Below are 11,700 nucleotides of genomic sequence, written 5' to 3'. Positions count from 1 at the left end.
TGCCTATTTTGAAGTGGTCTCATCTCAACCTTACGGAAAGAGATTTTTAAATCTCTAACACACTCATGTCATAATGATGTGTAGCAATGTCATTATTCAAATACAATCTATATTTAGAATAGGTCCTTCGGAATACCCTTTCGGAAGGAGGTTTAACCATTTCATAGCGAGGTTAAACAATGACATTTGCTTGGTTAAAACGTTGGCTTTTGAAGATATCGGAATATCAAACTTTGCAACTTGATTTTTGATCATAACTAGTATGTTACTTTGATTCATTTAGGCTCTTAAGTAAAACTCATGATTGAAACTATTAGGTCAAAATTTATCATATAGAACTTAGTCAAAAACTTGTTAAGACTTTGCATTAGTCATTTTCATCCAAAACTTCTTTTGGTCTCCTCGTGTAGTTATCTTGAGAATATACTCTTACGATTACTACACTTGGTCCTTTTAGTCATATAGAACTAACTTGAGACCATAGATCTCATCTATTCGGCATACTATGTAAATAGATATACCTTTATTCAAATCATTCTCTCTTGCGTAGATCTTCATTTACACAAGTACACAATTATATCTTGCCTTGTGTGTTGTGTCCTCATTTTTCTCCAACTCTATCTTTAGAATGAATACACTAAGCATTCAAAGATAGCATATGAGACACAAATTAATGATATTGAAGTATAAGTAGGACTACCTCATAGGTTGACTAATTGTTATTGATTTCATATGTGTACTTGGTGATTGACATACCTTTAAGCGAGTTCATAGACTCAAAATCACTTTATAAATGATCATACACAAGCCCTAAGCATGTGGACATATAATGAAACCCGTCATTATAATTGTCTATTGGATCACTTTTAAGTGAATTATCTTATGTTTCAAAACGCAAGCATTTAAGGATGAAATTTTAGAACATAAGGATAAATCACAAAACGGGTGACTTGGGTTGCAAACCAAGTCACCATCATCCAAAATACAAACCATTATCCAAAATACCTTTCCATGTCGAACACGGAAACTTAAAGTTCTAAAATTTAAAACATAACTTAAAATAAGACAATGAAAAACAAAGCTCCATAAAAGCTATCCTTAGCTTCTCCATGGTTTATCATGCTTGTTTTTCTTTTCCCTTGTCTTTGCTTGGTGGAGGCCCTATTTACAATAAAAAGGGAGATACATTATCACAACTTTGCATCATATTACCTTAGTTGAACTTGAAACATAAAAGAAGGTTAGTCATTTACCTACTGGAGTGATCTTTCCAGCTTTGATATCACCAAGGTATTTGGAACAATTTCTTTTCCAATGCCCCATGCCATTACAATAATGGCATTTGTCAAGAGGACCCTTCTTGACTTTGGAGGTGCTAGCTTCACAAGACTTAGTTTTGGTGAATGTGGGAGCTAGCTTCTTGCCCTTTCTCCCATTCTTCTTGAACTTCCCCTTACTCTTTGTGCTTATGTTAAGCACATCCTTGGGAGGGTTCACATTTAACCCCATGTCCCTCTCGGCTTGCACAAGTAACTTGTGCAACTCCTCAAGAGACACATCCTTGTCTTGCATGTTGAAATTCACCCGGAATTGCACATATGCCTTAACCTTAGACAAGGAGTGTAGAATCCTATCTACGATGAGTTCTTTGGGGATTTCAACCTTTTGAATTTTCAAGGTCTCGACAAGCTCCATGAGTTTGAGCACATGAGGGCTAACCTTTTGGCCCTCTTTGAAGTCGAGATCAAAGAATGCCGCGGCCGCCTCATATTGGATGATCCGCGGTGTTTGTGAAAACATGGTCACAAGTTTGGAGTAAATCTCATTAGCATTGCCCATTTTGAAGGCTCTCCTTTGGAGGTCCGCCTCCATCGCAAATATTAAGACATTTTTCATTGCGGCGGACTCCTTTTGGTAAGTCTCATAGGCTTCCCTCGTGGCCGCGGTGGACCTAGTGGAGGGTTCGGGTGGAGAGGCCTCGGTAAGGTAACGAAGCTTGTCGTCACCTTCGGCGGCTAATTTGAGTTGGGCATCCCACTCGGAGAAATTTGACCCATTCTTTTCAAGTTTACATCGATCCATAAAGGATCGGAGCCAAGACGAAGTAGCGAGTGGTGTAGCATTAGGAGTGGGTGTTGATGTTGCCATTTGTTATGAAAAAGAAGTGGTCTACAAAACAAAATATGAGTAAAACAATTGTCGTTTTAATTATACTCGTAAAAATGAATGATTTAAACAAGTTTTACGCATTTTTCTAGTGACCTCTACCCAACTAGATAAATGATTCCAAGACCCAAATTCATATCGACTTAGGCACGGTGGGGCCGATACATCCTTCATCAATATAACTCGGTGGATTAACGTTTAATCGATTCTACTTTTAGAACTCTTGGTCGATAATATTACATTAACTATTATCTATAGCCCAAAACACATCGACAAGGGCACGGTGGGGCCGATACATCCCTTATCAAATACTTTTGTTGAGTTCAATCCAAATTTCGAATAAATGTGTCCATTATCCAAACCCACATTAACTTGGGCACGGTGGGGCCGATACATCCCTCATCAACATGAATTCGGTGGATTAACATTCATCACCCACTTCCCCTACCTAACAAGGTTTGTACCCCGGTGGGGCCGAGCGCACTCCCTCGCGAAATAGGTTTTCATGGTTTCTACTATTTGGTAAGGCTATGTCTCAATTAATTGTTTTAGCGAGAGGTCATGTCAATTTATTATCTATCACGTTTTAAGTGAACTAAAGCGGTGAACTACGATAATTCGAATTGACACGGTCGATAAACTCGATAAAATAAGACAATGCATGTTTAGTTATGGCGATTTAGCGATGCATGTGACATAAAATAAAATGCAAGCATAAAGATAAATAAATCCTAGTATGGCCTTTCCTAAAATAGAAAAACTATTAATCTATTACATATTCGGAAACCAACTCCATTGGTCCCTTGAACTTCGGTTGTGGCACACATCTCGAGGTAACACCGTCTTTATGTATCGCCATTCTTGAAGAAATCCGTCTTTTGGAACTCCTAATGAATAAAATTACATAATAAATTACATAATTTCCTATTATACATTTGTAACTAAAATAAAATAAATCTATTAAATTACAAAACGGTGATACGAGATCACAATAAAAATTACAACCGAATCGATATTCCCATACATTTCGGGAAATACCAATTAAAATCTAAGGCCATACTAAGTAAAATTACATACTTCAAAATTACATAAATTAAAATTATGACAATCATAAAGAAAAATGCAGCATTATAATATGTATGAACATGCTCAATTTTATGCTAAATCGCCTTTTAATTAGCCAATATCGTATATTACTCGGTTTTTACGGATTTGCGTGATCTCAACATTTTATAATCACAAAAATGCATAAACTCATATTTATGCATAAGTTAATTACCCTAACCTCTTAGGACTCAAAATATAGTCTTCACTAATAATTTGACCATAATTAACTTTTATTTACAAAATTGTTCATAAATGGACCAAAATTACAAAAATAAGCTATTAAACTTCAAATAAATCACAAAATTTCAAATAAATTCAAAATTTGAAATTTAAATTCATGAACATTCTGGAAAAATCCATGACACTCATAATGTTCAAAATCTTAGGTTAAAAATTTCGAAAAATTTCCGGAAAAACAATGTTGCGGTTTATCGATATTTAATAAAATAATCATAAAAACATGGAAAAATTATTTTCATTAACTTTTCAATTTTAGATCTGAAAAATACAATAAAATGCAACATTAGACGTTTTTCCTAAGTCATAGATTATGTTTTATTAATTTTACACTAATAATGTCACTATTTATGCTAATTTTTCTTCAAAAATTCATAAATCATGCTAAAAGACTTCTTTATAGCCAATTATTTTACACACATTTTGTAAAATTGCATGTGACAACATATTAATTTTCTATGACCAGATTCGAAATTTAACTCATATTAACCTATTTTTCTCTTAAATCCGAATTTAATGATGAAAAAAAATCATTTTTCGAGCATAACAAGTGCAAAAATTATGAAAAATTACAGGTTATCTCAAAATAATATATGTGATAACATATCCAAAGATCAACTTAAAATTCGAAGTATAGCTAATTTTCGACCAAAAATGACATTTTTATTCATAAAATCACATTTAAATGCCATTATTGTAAAATATGAACAATAAAAATCCGAAAAATTAACCAAAATATCCTAAAACATTTTAGGACCAGAAATATTAACATGCATGTAATAATTTCCTGATATATCATAATAACACAAATTTTACAAGTTTTATTTTGTTATTCATATAACTCGGAAAAACTTTTAACCAATTTGCATGCAAACAACCGTGGCTCTTGATACCGATTGAAGGAAAAGTAGATTCATATACATGTTAACATACTCTTATATGTCTAAATAATTTGTCATAAAATTAAAACGGATCTTATGCATGCGAACAATAAAATAAATAGAGGAGAAATCATGTCCATACATTGTAAATTTCGGCTATTAGGGCACAAGAGAGATCACCTTTCTCTTCTTGTTCTTGAGCTATTCCAATGGAAGAACAAAGATCTAAGTGTAAGATCTCTCCCTATGCTTTATACCCAAGGCTTCTCTTAATTAAATTAATATTACAAATACTAGTTATAATATTAATCAAGGTAGAAAAATGGAACCAAAATATTTATAAACTCTTATATTATTTCGGTTTTTAGAGAGATAAAAGGGAGGATTTTAATTCTCTCTAAAACTATATTTTTGGATGATAAGTTGGAATGAATTAATTTCTAACACATTTTAGAGTAATAGGTAAAATAAAAATGAAAAACCAATGATGGTTTTTCACATCAAAAACCGGGTGGTAGGGGGGCTTTTGGGTGAGCCAATGCATGAAATGGTTTGTCTTCACAATGCACCATAGGCTTGCATGGCTACTAAAGCAAAACAATCATTGTGTTTAGCTACTAATTAAACAATTAATTAGCTTAAAAGCCCCTCCTATTTTCGGCACCTTTAGCTAATATGGATTCCATATTAATTTTGTCAATTGTCAATATGTTACATGTCACATGTCACATATATTTGTTATGTATTTTTAACATATTAAAAATCAACGTATTAATAAAAATACGTCACATACAAAATTGACTTAGTAATATCATAATTACTTGTGCCAAAATATTTTACCAATTTATAAATCACAACTGATTGTATTTATAACAATTCATTCAATTTAATTGTTACATCAAACAATTATTTCATCCGAGTAATGATACAATTCAATTACTCAGACCGTATCTTATTAAATCACATTTCAATATGATACGTAAATTTTACTTCCAAAATCGTCCGTCAATTTTCTAGTAATTTAATTAACTCGTAACATTATACGATTAATTAAATAATCAATTAAGAGTATTGCCCTTTAGGTATGACCTAGGGGGTCAACTGATCACCACCGTCACACGACAGTAATGTCAAACTCTAGTCAGCCAATCATTACCGATATATGTTGACCAGTTGACAGTAACAATATTACTTCCCAATTGTATTCATTTTAATGAGACTTAAACATGTGATCATCATGATCAACAGTCGTGATCGCATTATTGTCGGAGGACACATATTCCAACAGACAACTCTCCCAATTTCTTCTCTTGGCCAATGAGGCCATCCTCTTCTTCCTTGGTTGATTTTGATGAGCTTTGCAAGCTCTCCTTGTCACAATTCACTTGCTCTTTGAATGGAGCATCTTCAATTTTCTTCTTCCATTGGAGTTCCGATTTCTTCCTTTCATCCTTTCGGCTATAATGATCAATCATGAAACATGGTTCATGCAAACGAGGATCTCTCATAGTCTTGTCAAGATTAAAAGTTATGCTTTTATCTCCCACTTCTAGAGTGAGCTCACCATGTTTCACATCAATTACCGCACCCGCGGTGTGTAGGAAATGTCTTCCTAGGATGATTGGAATGTTGGAATCTTCCTCCATATCAACAATGACAAAGTCCACCGGGATGAAAAACTTCCCAATTCGCACGGGGACATCTTCCCATATCCCTAATGGTGTCTTTGTCGATCTATCGGCCATTTGGAGTGTGATATTGGTGCATTTAAGCTCTCCCATCCCCAACCTTTTACTCACCGAGTACGGCATGACACTCACACTAGCCCCTAGATCACATAAGGCTTTGTTGATCGTCGTGTCGCCAATGGTACACGGTATTGAGAAGCTTCCCGGATCCTTTAGTTTTGGAGGTGAACTCCTTGAAGTATTGCACTACTCACCTTAGTGAAGGCGATAGTCTCAAGCTTCCGGATCGACTTCTTCTTTATGAGGATATCTTTCATGTATTTCGCATAGGCCGGCACGTGATTGATTAATTCCGTGAAAGGAATTGAGACTTCCAAATTCTTCACAATTTCCATGAACTTTCCAAGTTGATCATCAAATTTGGGCTTGGCTTGACGACTTGGAAAAGGAAGTCTAATCACAATGGGCTCCTTCTCCTTGGCCTTGTCTTTATTTTTCTTTGAACTTTCTTCTTTTGATGATTCTCCATCTTTGGAGTTTTGCACAATTTCTTCCTTTTCACTAGCTTCCACAACTTCATCCTCAACTTGCTTCTTTGGTGCTTCATACCTTGTACCACTTCTCAAGTGAATGGCACTAACCGTTTCATGTCTAGGGGGATTACTTTGAGGTGGTAATTGCCCTTTTTGTCTTTGTAAGCTTGAAGATGCTAGTTGAGTCAATTGTGTTTCCAACATCTTGGTGTGAGCTAGAATGTTGTTGATGGTGGTTTCCTTTGCTTGGCTATCTTTTTGCATTTGAGTGAAAAATTCTTGTTGATTCTTTTGCATTTGGAGGACCGCTTTTTGGACATCAAAGCCTTGGTCATTTTGGTGATTGTATGGATTTTGATTTTGGTAACCTTGGTTTTGATTGTAAAAGGGTCATTGATTTTGGTTTCTCATGGGTGGTGGAGTGTATGTTGTTTGAGGGTTTTGAACATTTTGGCTTTTGTATGAGAGATTTGGATGGAACTTGGTGTTTTCATTGTAAAAGTTGGAATAAGGGGTACCACTCTTGTATGCTTGGAAAGCATTCACTTGTTCATTTGTTCCCCTACATTCACCTTGGTCATGTCCCAAAGTTCCACAATTCTCACATATCCCACTTGGGATTGATGAGGATGCCGTCATGGCATTAACATGATGCTTTGATGATTTTGAGTTTTCCTCAAGTCTAGCCATAGCTTGTTCAAACTTCAAGTTGATTGTGTCAATGTGAGCACTAAGTTGAGCACCCAATTGAGTAACGGAGTCCACTTCATGCTTTCCTCCTCTAGTAGCCTTGCGAGGTCTACTATATTGTGAGTTATGGACCGCCATTTCCTCAATCTTGTTCCATGTTTGATTGTCATCAACTTCGGTGAACATTCCATTCGATCCCATATTGAGAATGTTCCTAGAATATTCATATAAACCATTCCAAAATTGTTGTACCAAAAACCATTCGCTAAGTCCATGGTGAGGACATGAGCGACAAATTCCCTTGAACCGCTCCCAAGCTTCATACAAAGACTCTTCATCCCTTTGCTTAAAACCCGTAATTTGAGCTCTTAGCATGTTAGTCTTTTCCGGTGGGTAGAATTTTTTGTAGAAAGCTAGAGCCAACTTCTTCCAAGAATCTATTCCAAGGGTGGCCTTATCAAGGCCCTTCAACCATTGCTTCGCGGTGCCGATTAAGGAAAAAGGAAATAAGACCCATCTAATTTGGTCTTGAGTCACGCCCGTTTGAGAGATTGCATCACAATAGTCGCAAAAGGTTTCCATATGAGAATGAGGGTCCTCACTAGACATCCCCCCAAATTGGCTCCTCTCAACTAATTGGATGAAGGCAGACTTGGCAATAAAATTTCCGGTTAGATGTTGCGGTGTAGGAGTACCATTTGGTAGATTCTCCTCGGTGGGTACGGAGTGTGACGAGAATTTAGGGATTGTAGGTGGATTTTGTGGGGTATTGTGTAATGGGTTCTCTTCTCCTTCTATTGCGAAAGGATTGACAAACTCACTAGTGGGTTGAACAACTTCACTAATACCTCTTAAATTCCTCCTAACAAGTCTCCTACTGTTCGTCAAGGTTCTTTCGATTTCACGGTCAAAAGGTAACAAATCACCTTGTAACCTTCTAGACATGCAAAATATCAAACAACGCGAAAACAATTAGAACAAACCTTGAGGAGTTTTACTTCCCCAAGGCGAAGAAAGACACAACTAATAACAATAAAAAGAAATCTAAATCAAACAAACACCGTCCCCGACAACGGCGCCATTTTTGGTGCGAGTCCGTTTCGTGTTCACAAATTAAGATGTGGTCGTTGGGTCACGGTCGAATCAAAACACAATTTATAGCTTCAAAAACAACTTTACAATTAGTAAAGAGGCAAGTAAAGGTCGGATCCCAAGGGACGGGTATTGAAATGAGATTTCTATTGCAACTAGTGGTGTCTAAGGGGTGTCACAAATTGGGTTGATGTAGAAGGTCACTAAACTAAAATAGCAATGAAAATAAACAAGCAAGATGAATTAAAGGGGTGTAAACAATTGATTAAAAGCACTAGGGTGTCATGGGATCATAGGGGAATCATGGGATATGATCATACAAACATGTTCTCAAATTATAAGCAAGCAATTATTGTTGTGATGGATTGAGTTGGGTTATATCTTACAATCCTAGGAAAGTTTGGGTCCCGGAGCCGAATCGATTAGATTGTACAACACCTACAAGTCGACTTAATCTTCCCTACTCAACAACATGCATGGTCTAATGAGACTCGAGTTGGGTTATGTCTTACAAGTCTCATTGAAAAGATAGAAGATGATAGTAAATGCAAGGATTCATAGGCTTAGCATTTCATCAAATATAACATGTGCATGAGTTGAGATCAAAACAAGCAAGCAAATAAAACATGAAAGCATATTAGATTAAGCATGAATCATTCCCCATGTTGGTTTCCCTTAATCACCCATTAACCCTAGCTAAGGGACTACTCACTCATTATCATGTTGATCATGCTAGCAAGGTTGTCAATCATACCAACAATATGAAACATGATGAATAAATGAAAGTAATTAACAATAATTAAAAAGGGATTAAGAGATTATACCTACTAATGATTCCAATAATAAAGCAAAGATAAAAGAAGTACTTGAATGCTTGATTGAGAGGTTGTCAATCTCCCAACAATAACCCAAATAATCTTCAATTACCCAAAATAAAGGATGAACAAAAGAGAGATTAAAGAACTAAAACTTGGATTAAAACTTGATTAATACTTGATTACAATATTAAAGAGAGATTTGATTGATATTAACTACACTAATTATTGATAAGAAGAACATGCTCCTCTAATTAGACTAATGGGGTATTTATAGTGGAAATTAGGGAGGATGCATTAGGGTTAACTAAGGGCTAAACTAGTAATTACACTTTTTAGATTGAGCAAGGAGGAGCCGGTATTTTTCAAGAGAAGGGATTCTTTCTTCGTAGCTTGGAGAAGACAATCCGTCTTTGGAGCCGAATCCGGCGGAATAAGGTCGGGACGGGCGGATTCTGGCGTTGGAATCCGAGCGGATTCAGGGGAATCCGGTCGGATTGTGGAGGTGGAATCCGAGCGGATTTGAGCAAAGCCGTACGGATTGTGCAGCTGCTGGACGGACGGATTGGTGACAATCCGCTCGGATTGTCACTCAGCAACATATTTTCTTCTTTTCTTCCCTTTTCTTCATAAATTCCTTGGGGATTTCCTTGGGGACTCAAGGATCCTTTCCCAACATTGCTCTTATACTATAATATGTACAAAGGCCTTCTAATCTTGTCTCTCCTTGATGCTTGGCCATTGAATTCGATCAATTTAGTCTCGTTTTGCCATGAAAATGCAAGATTCTTACTCCTTTCCTACCAAGGGATCAAAATCTCAAAGAATATGCAAAACAAAGAACTAAAGATAAGAAATGACCCAAATATGCACTAAAAAGCATGGGAACAAGGCTAATTCGGGGGCTAAATATGCGCTAAATATGGTCACATCACAATGGTCGGCAAAAGACCAAGGTTTGAAATGGCCATTATAACGGCGCAAAAAGGTGTTTTTGAAAGTTTAAAAATGACACGGAAGGACTTATGATCAAGTAGCACATAAGCACTCGCAGTTTCATTATATTATGCATAATGTTGACACGGGTTTTGGCTTAGAAGGGTGGGTTACACACCAAGCAATCAAACCCCGATTTGCGAGAGGGATACCAATCCAAACAAAATGTGTAAGGAGGGTGTCCTAGCCTCGTGCTCGAAGGTGATGAAAGCTCTTTGACGAAACAGAAATGTGTAACGTCAACGATGTGCTTGACTCAATCGGGATTCGAAACGCGGGGATAAGAAAACTCACGCTGACGAGATGAACCAATTAGTCGGTAAAGGTTTGGTTATGGGCCCGGACAAGGAACCCGACTTATGACCGTAATATCAATTAATGCACTTTAACCACGACCTCGTTCGAGTTTCACCTCTAAGGATCACAAAGACACAAGTGTCCTAGTTTTCCCCAGCGGAGTCGCCAATCTGTGGACATGAGCCACGTCTCGGTCTGCGGACCGTCTACCGGTCTGTAGTCACGGGCCACCTGCACGCCAAGCCAATCTGTGGACATGCAGCGGTCTTTTGAAAGCAACGCTCGGCGGCGTAAAAATGCTTTCGACCGGATCGCGTTAGATCAGTCGGTTTTGTCTCGGTAAAGGTCTCGAAATGACTAGAGATGTTCGGAGTCGCCACCAAGCATTTGTTTGGAACCCGTTCGAATCCACTTTATACCTAGGTCAACCAAGGCAAAAAGCGGTGTTTGACATAGGTACTAAAGATAAGGACTCGTCCCCCTTTTAGCATTCTATGCCTAAAATGGCTCTCGTATGCCCTGGATAAGGCCATCCACTATCCAAAGGTTCTGAGTAAGGGGTGAGGGTACGTATTGGGAAGCCCTTTAATCGAACACCCAATCCCGCTCGCGTTAACGGCCTCTACTGATCGATCGTGGTTGTTTAAGTTTGATGGGAGTGTCCTCGTGGCTCTCAATCAAACAAATTTATAATACTCAACAAACTACTAGTTAGCGGTAAGTCGAGGTCGATCCATGGGACGGTGTGCTTTGGGTTCTAAGTCTATCTATCTCAATTTATGCTAGTGTCACAATTGATGGGGTTTGTAGTTGTGTTCTAAACTAATAAAAGCAATAAAGTAAAACAAGCAATAAAAGGGAAGATGTGAACAAATGATTAAAAGTGCTAGGATATCATGGGGTCATGGGGGAATTCATGGTGTTGATCATACAAACATGTTTACAAGGTTGCAAGCAATTAATGTTGTGGGGGAACCGAGTTGGGTTATGTCTTACGGTTCTTAGGAAGGGTTGGGTCCCGGAGCCGAATCGATTAGATTGTACAACACCTACAAATCGACTTACTTTCCTCCTAATCAACTTCTATGCATGGTCTAACAAGACTCGAGTTGGTTTATATCTTACAAGTCAAGTTGAATAGATAAGAGATGGTAAAAATGCAAGGATTCATAGGCTTAGCATTTCATCAAACATAACA

The 11,700-nt window shown here is 37.2% G+C and overlaps 1 non-coding gene across 1 annotated transcript; it reads left to right on the top strand.

The window, feature by feature from the left end:
* Positions 1-7,570: 7,570 nt before the first annotated feature.
* LOC141658024 (small nucleolar RNA R71) lies at positions 7,571-7,677 on the top strand. Its single transcript, XR_012548935.1, has one exon. It is a non-coding gene; the product is annotated as a small nucleolar RNA R71 (small nucleolar RNA).
* Positions 7,678-11,700: the final 4,023 nt, after the last annotated feature.

The sequence above is a fragment of the Silene latifolia genome, chromosome 5 (genome assembly GCF_048544455.1).
Source record: "Silene latifolia isolate original U9 population chromosome 5, ASM4854445v1, whole genome shotgun sequence".
NCBI lineage: Eukaryota > Viridiplantae > Streptophyta > Magnoliopsida > Caryophyllales > Caryophyllaceae > Silene > Silene latifolia.
The sequence above is the reverse complement of the archived record's forward strand: the minus strand, read 5'-3'. Positions and strand labels throughout refer to the sequence as shown.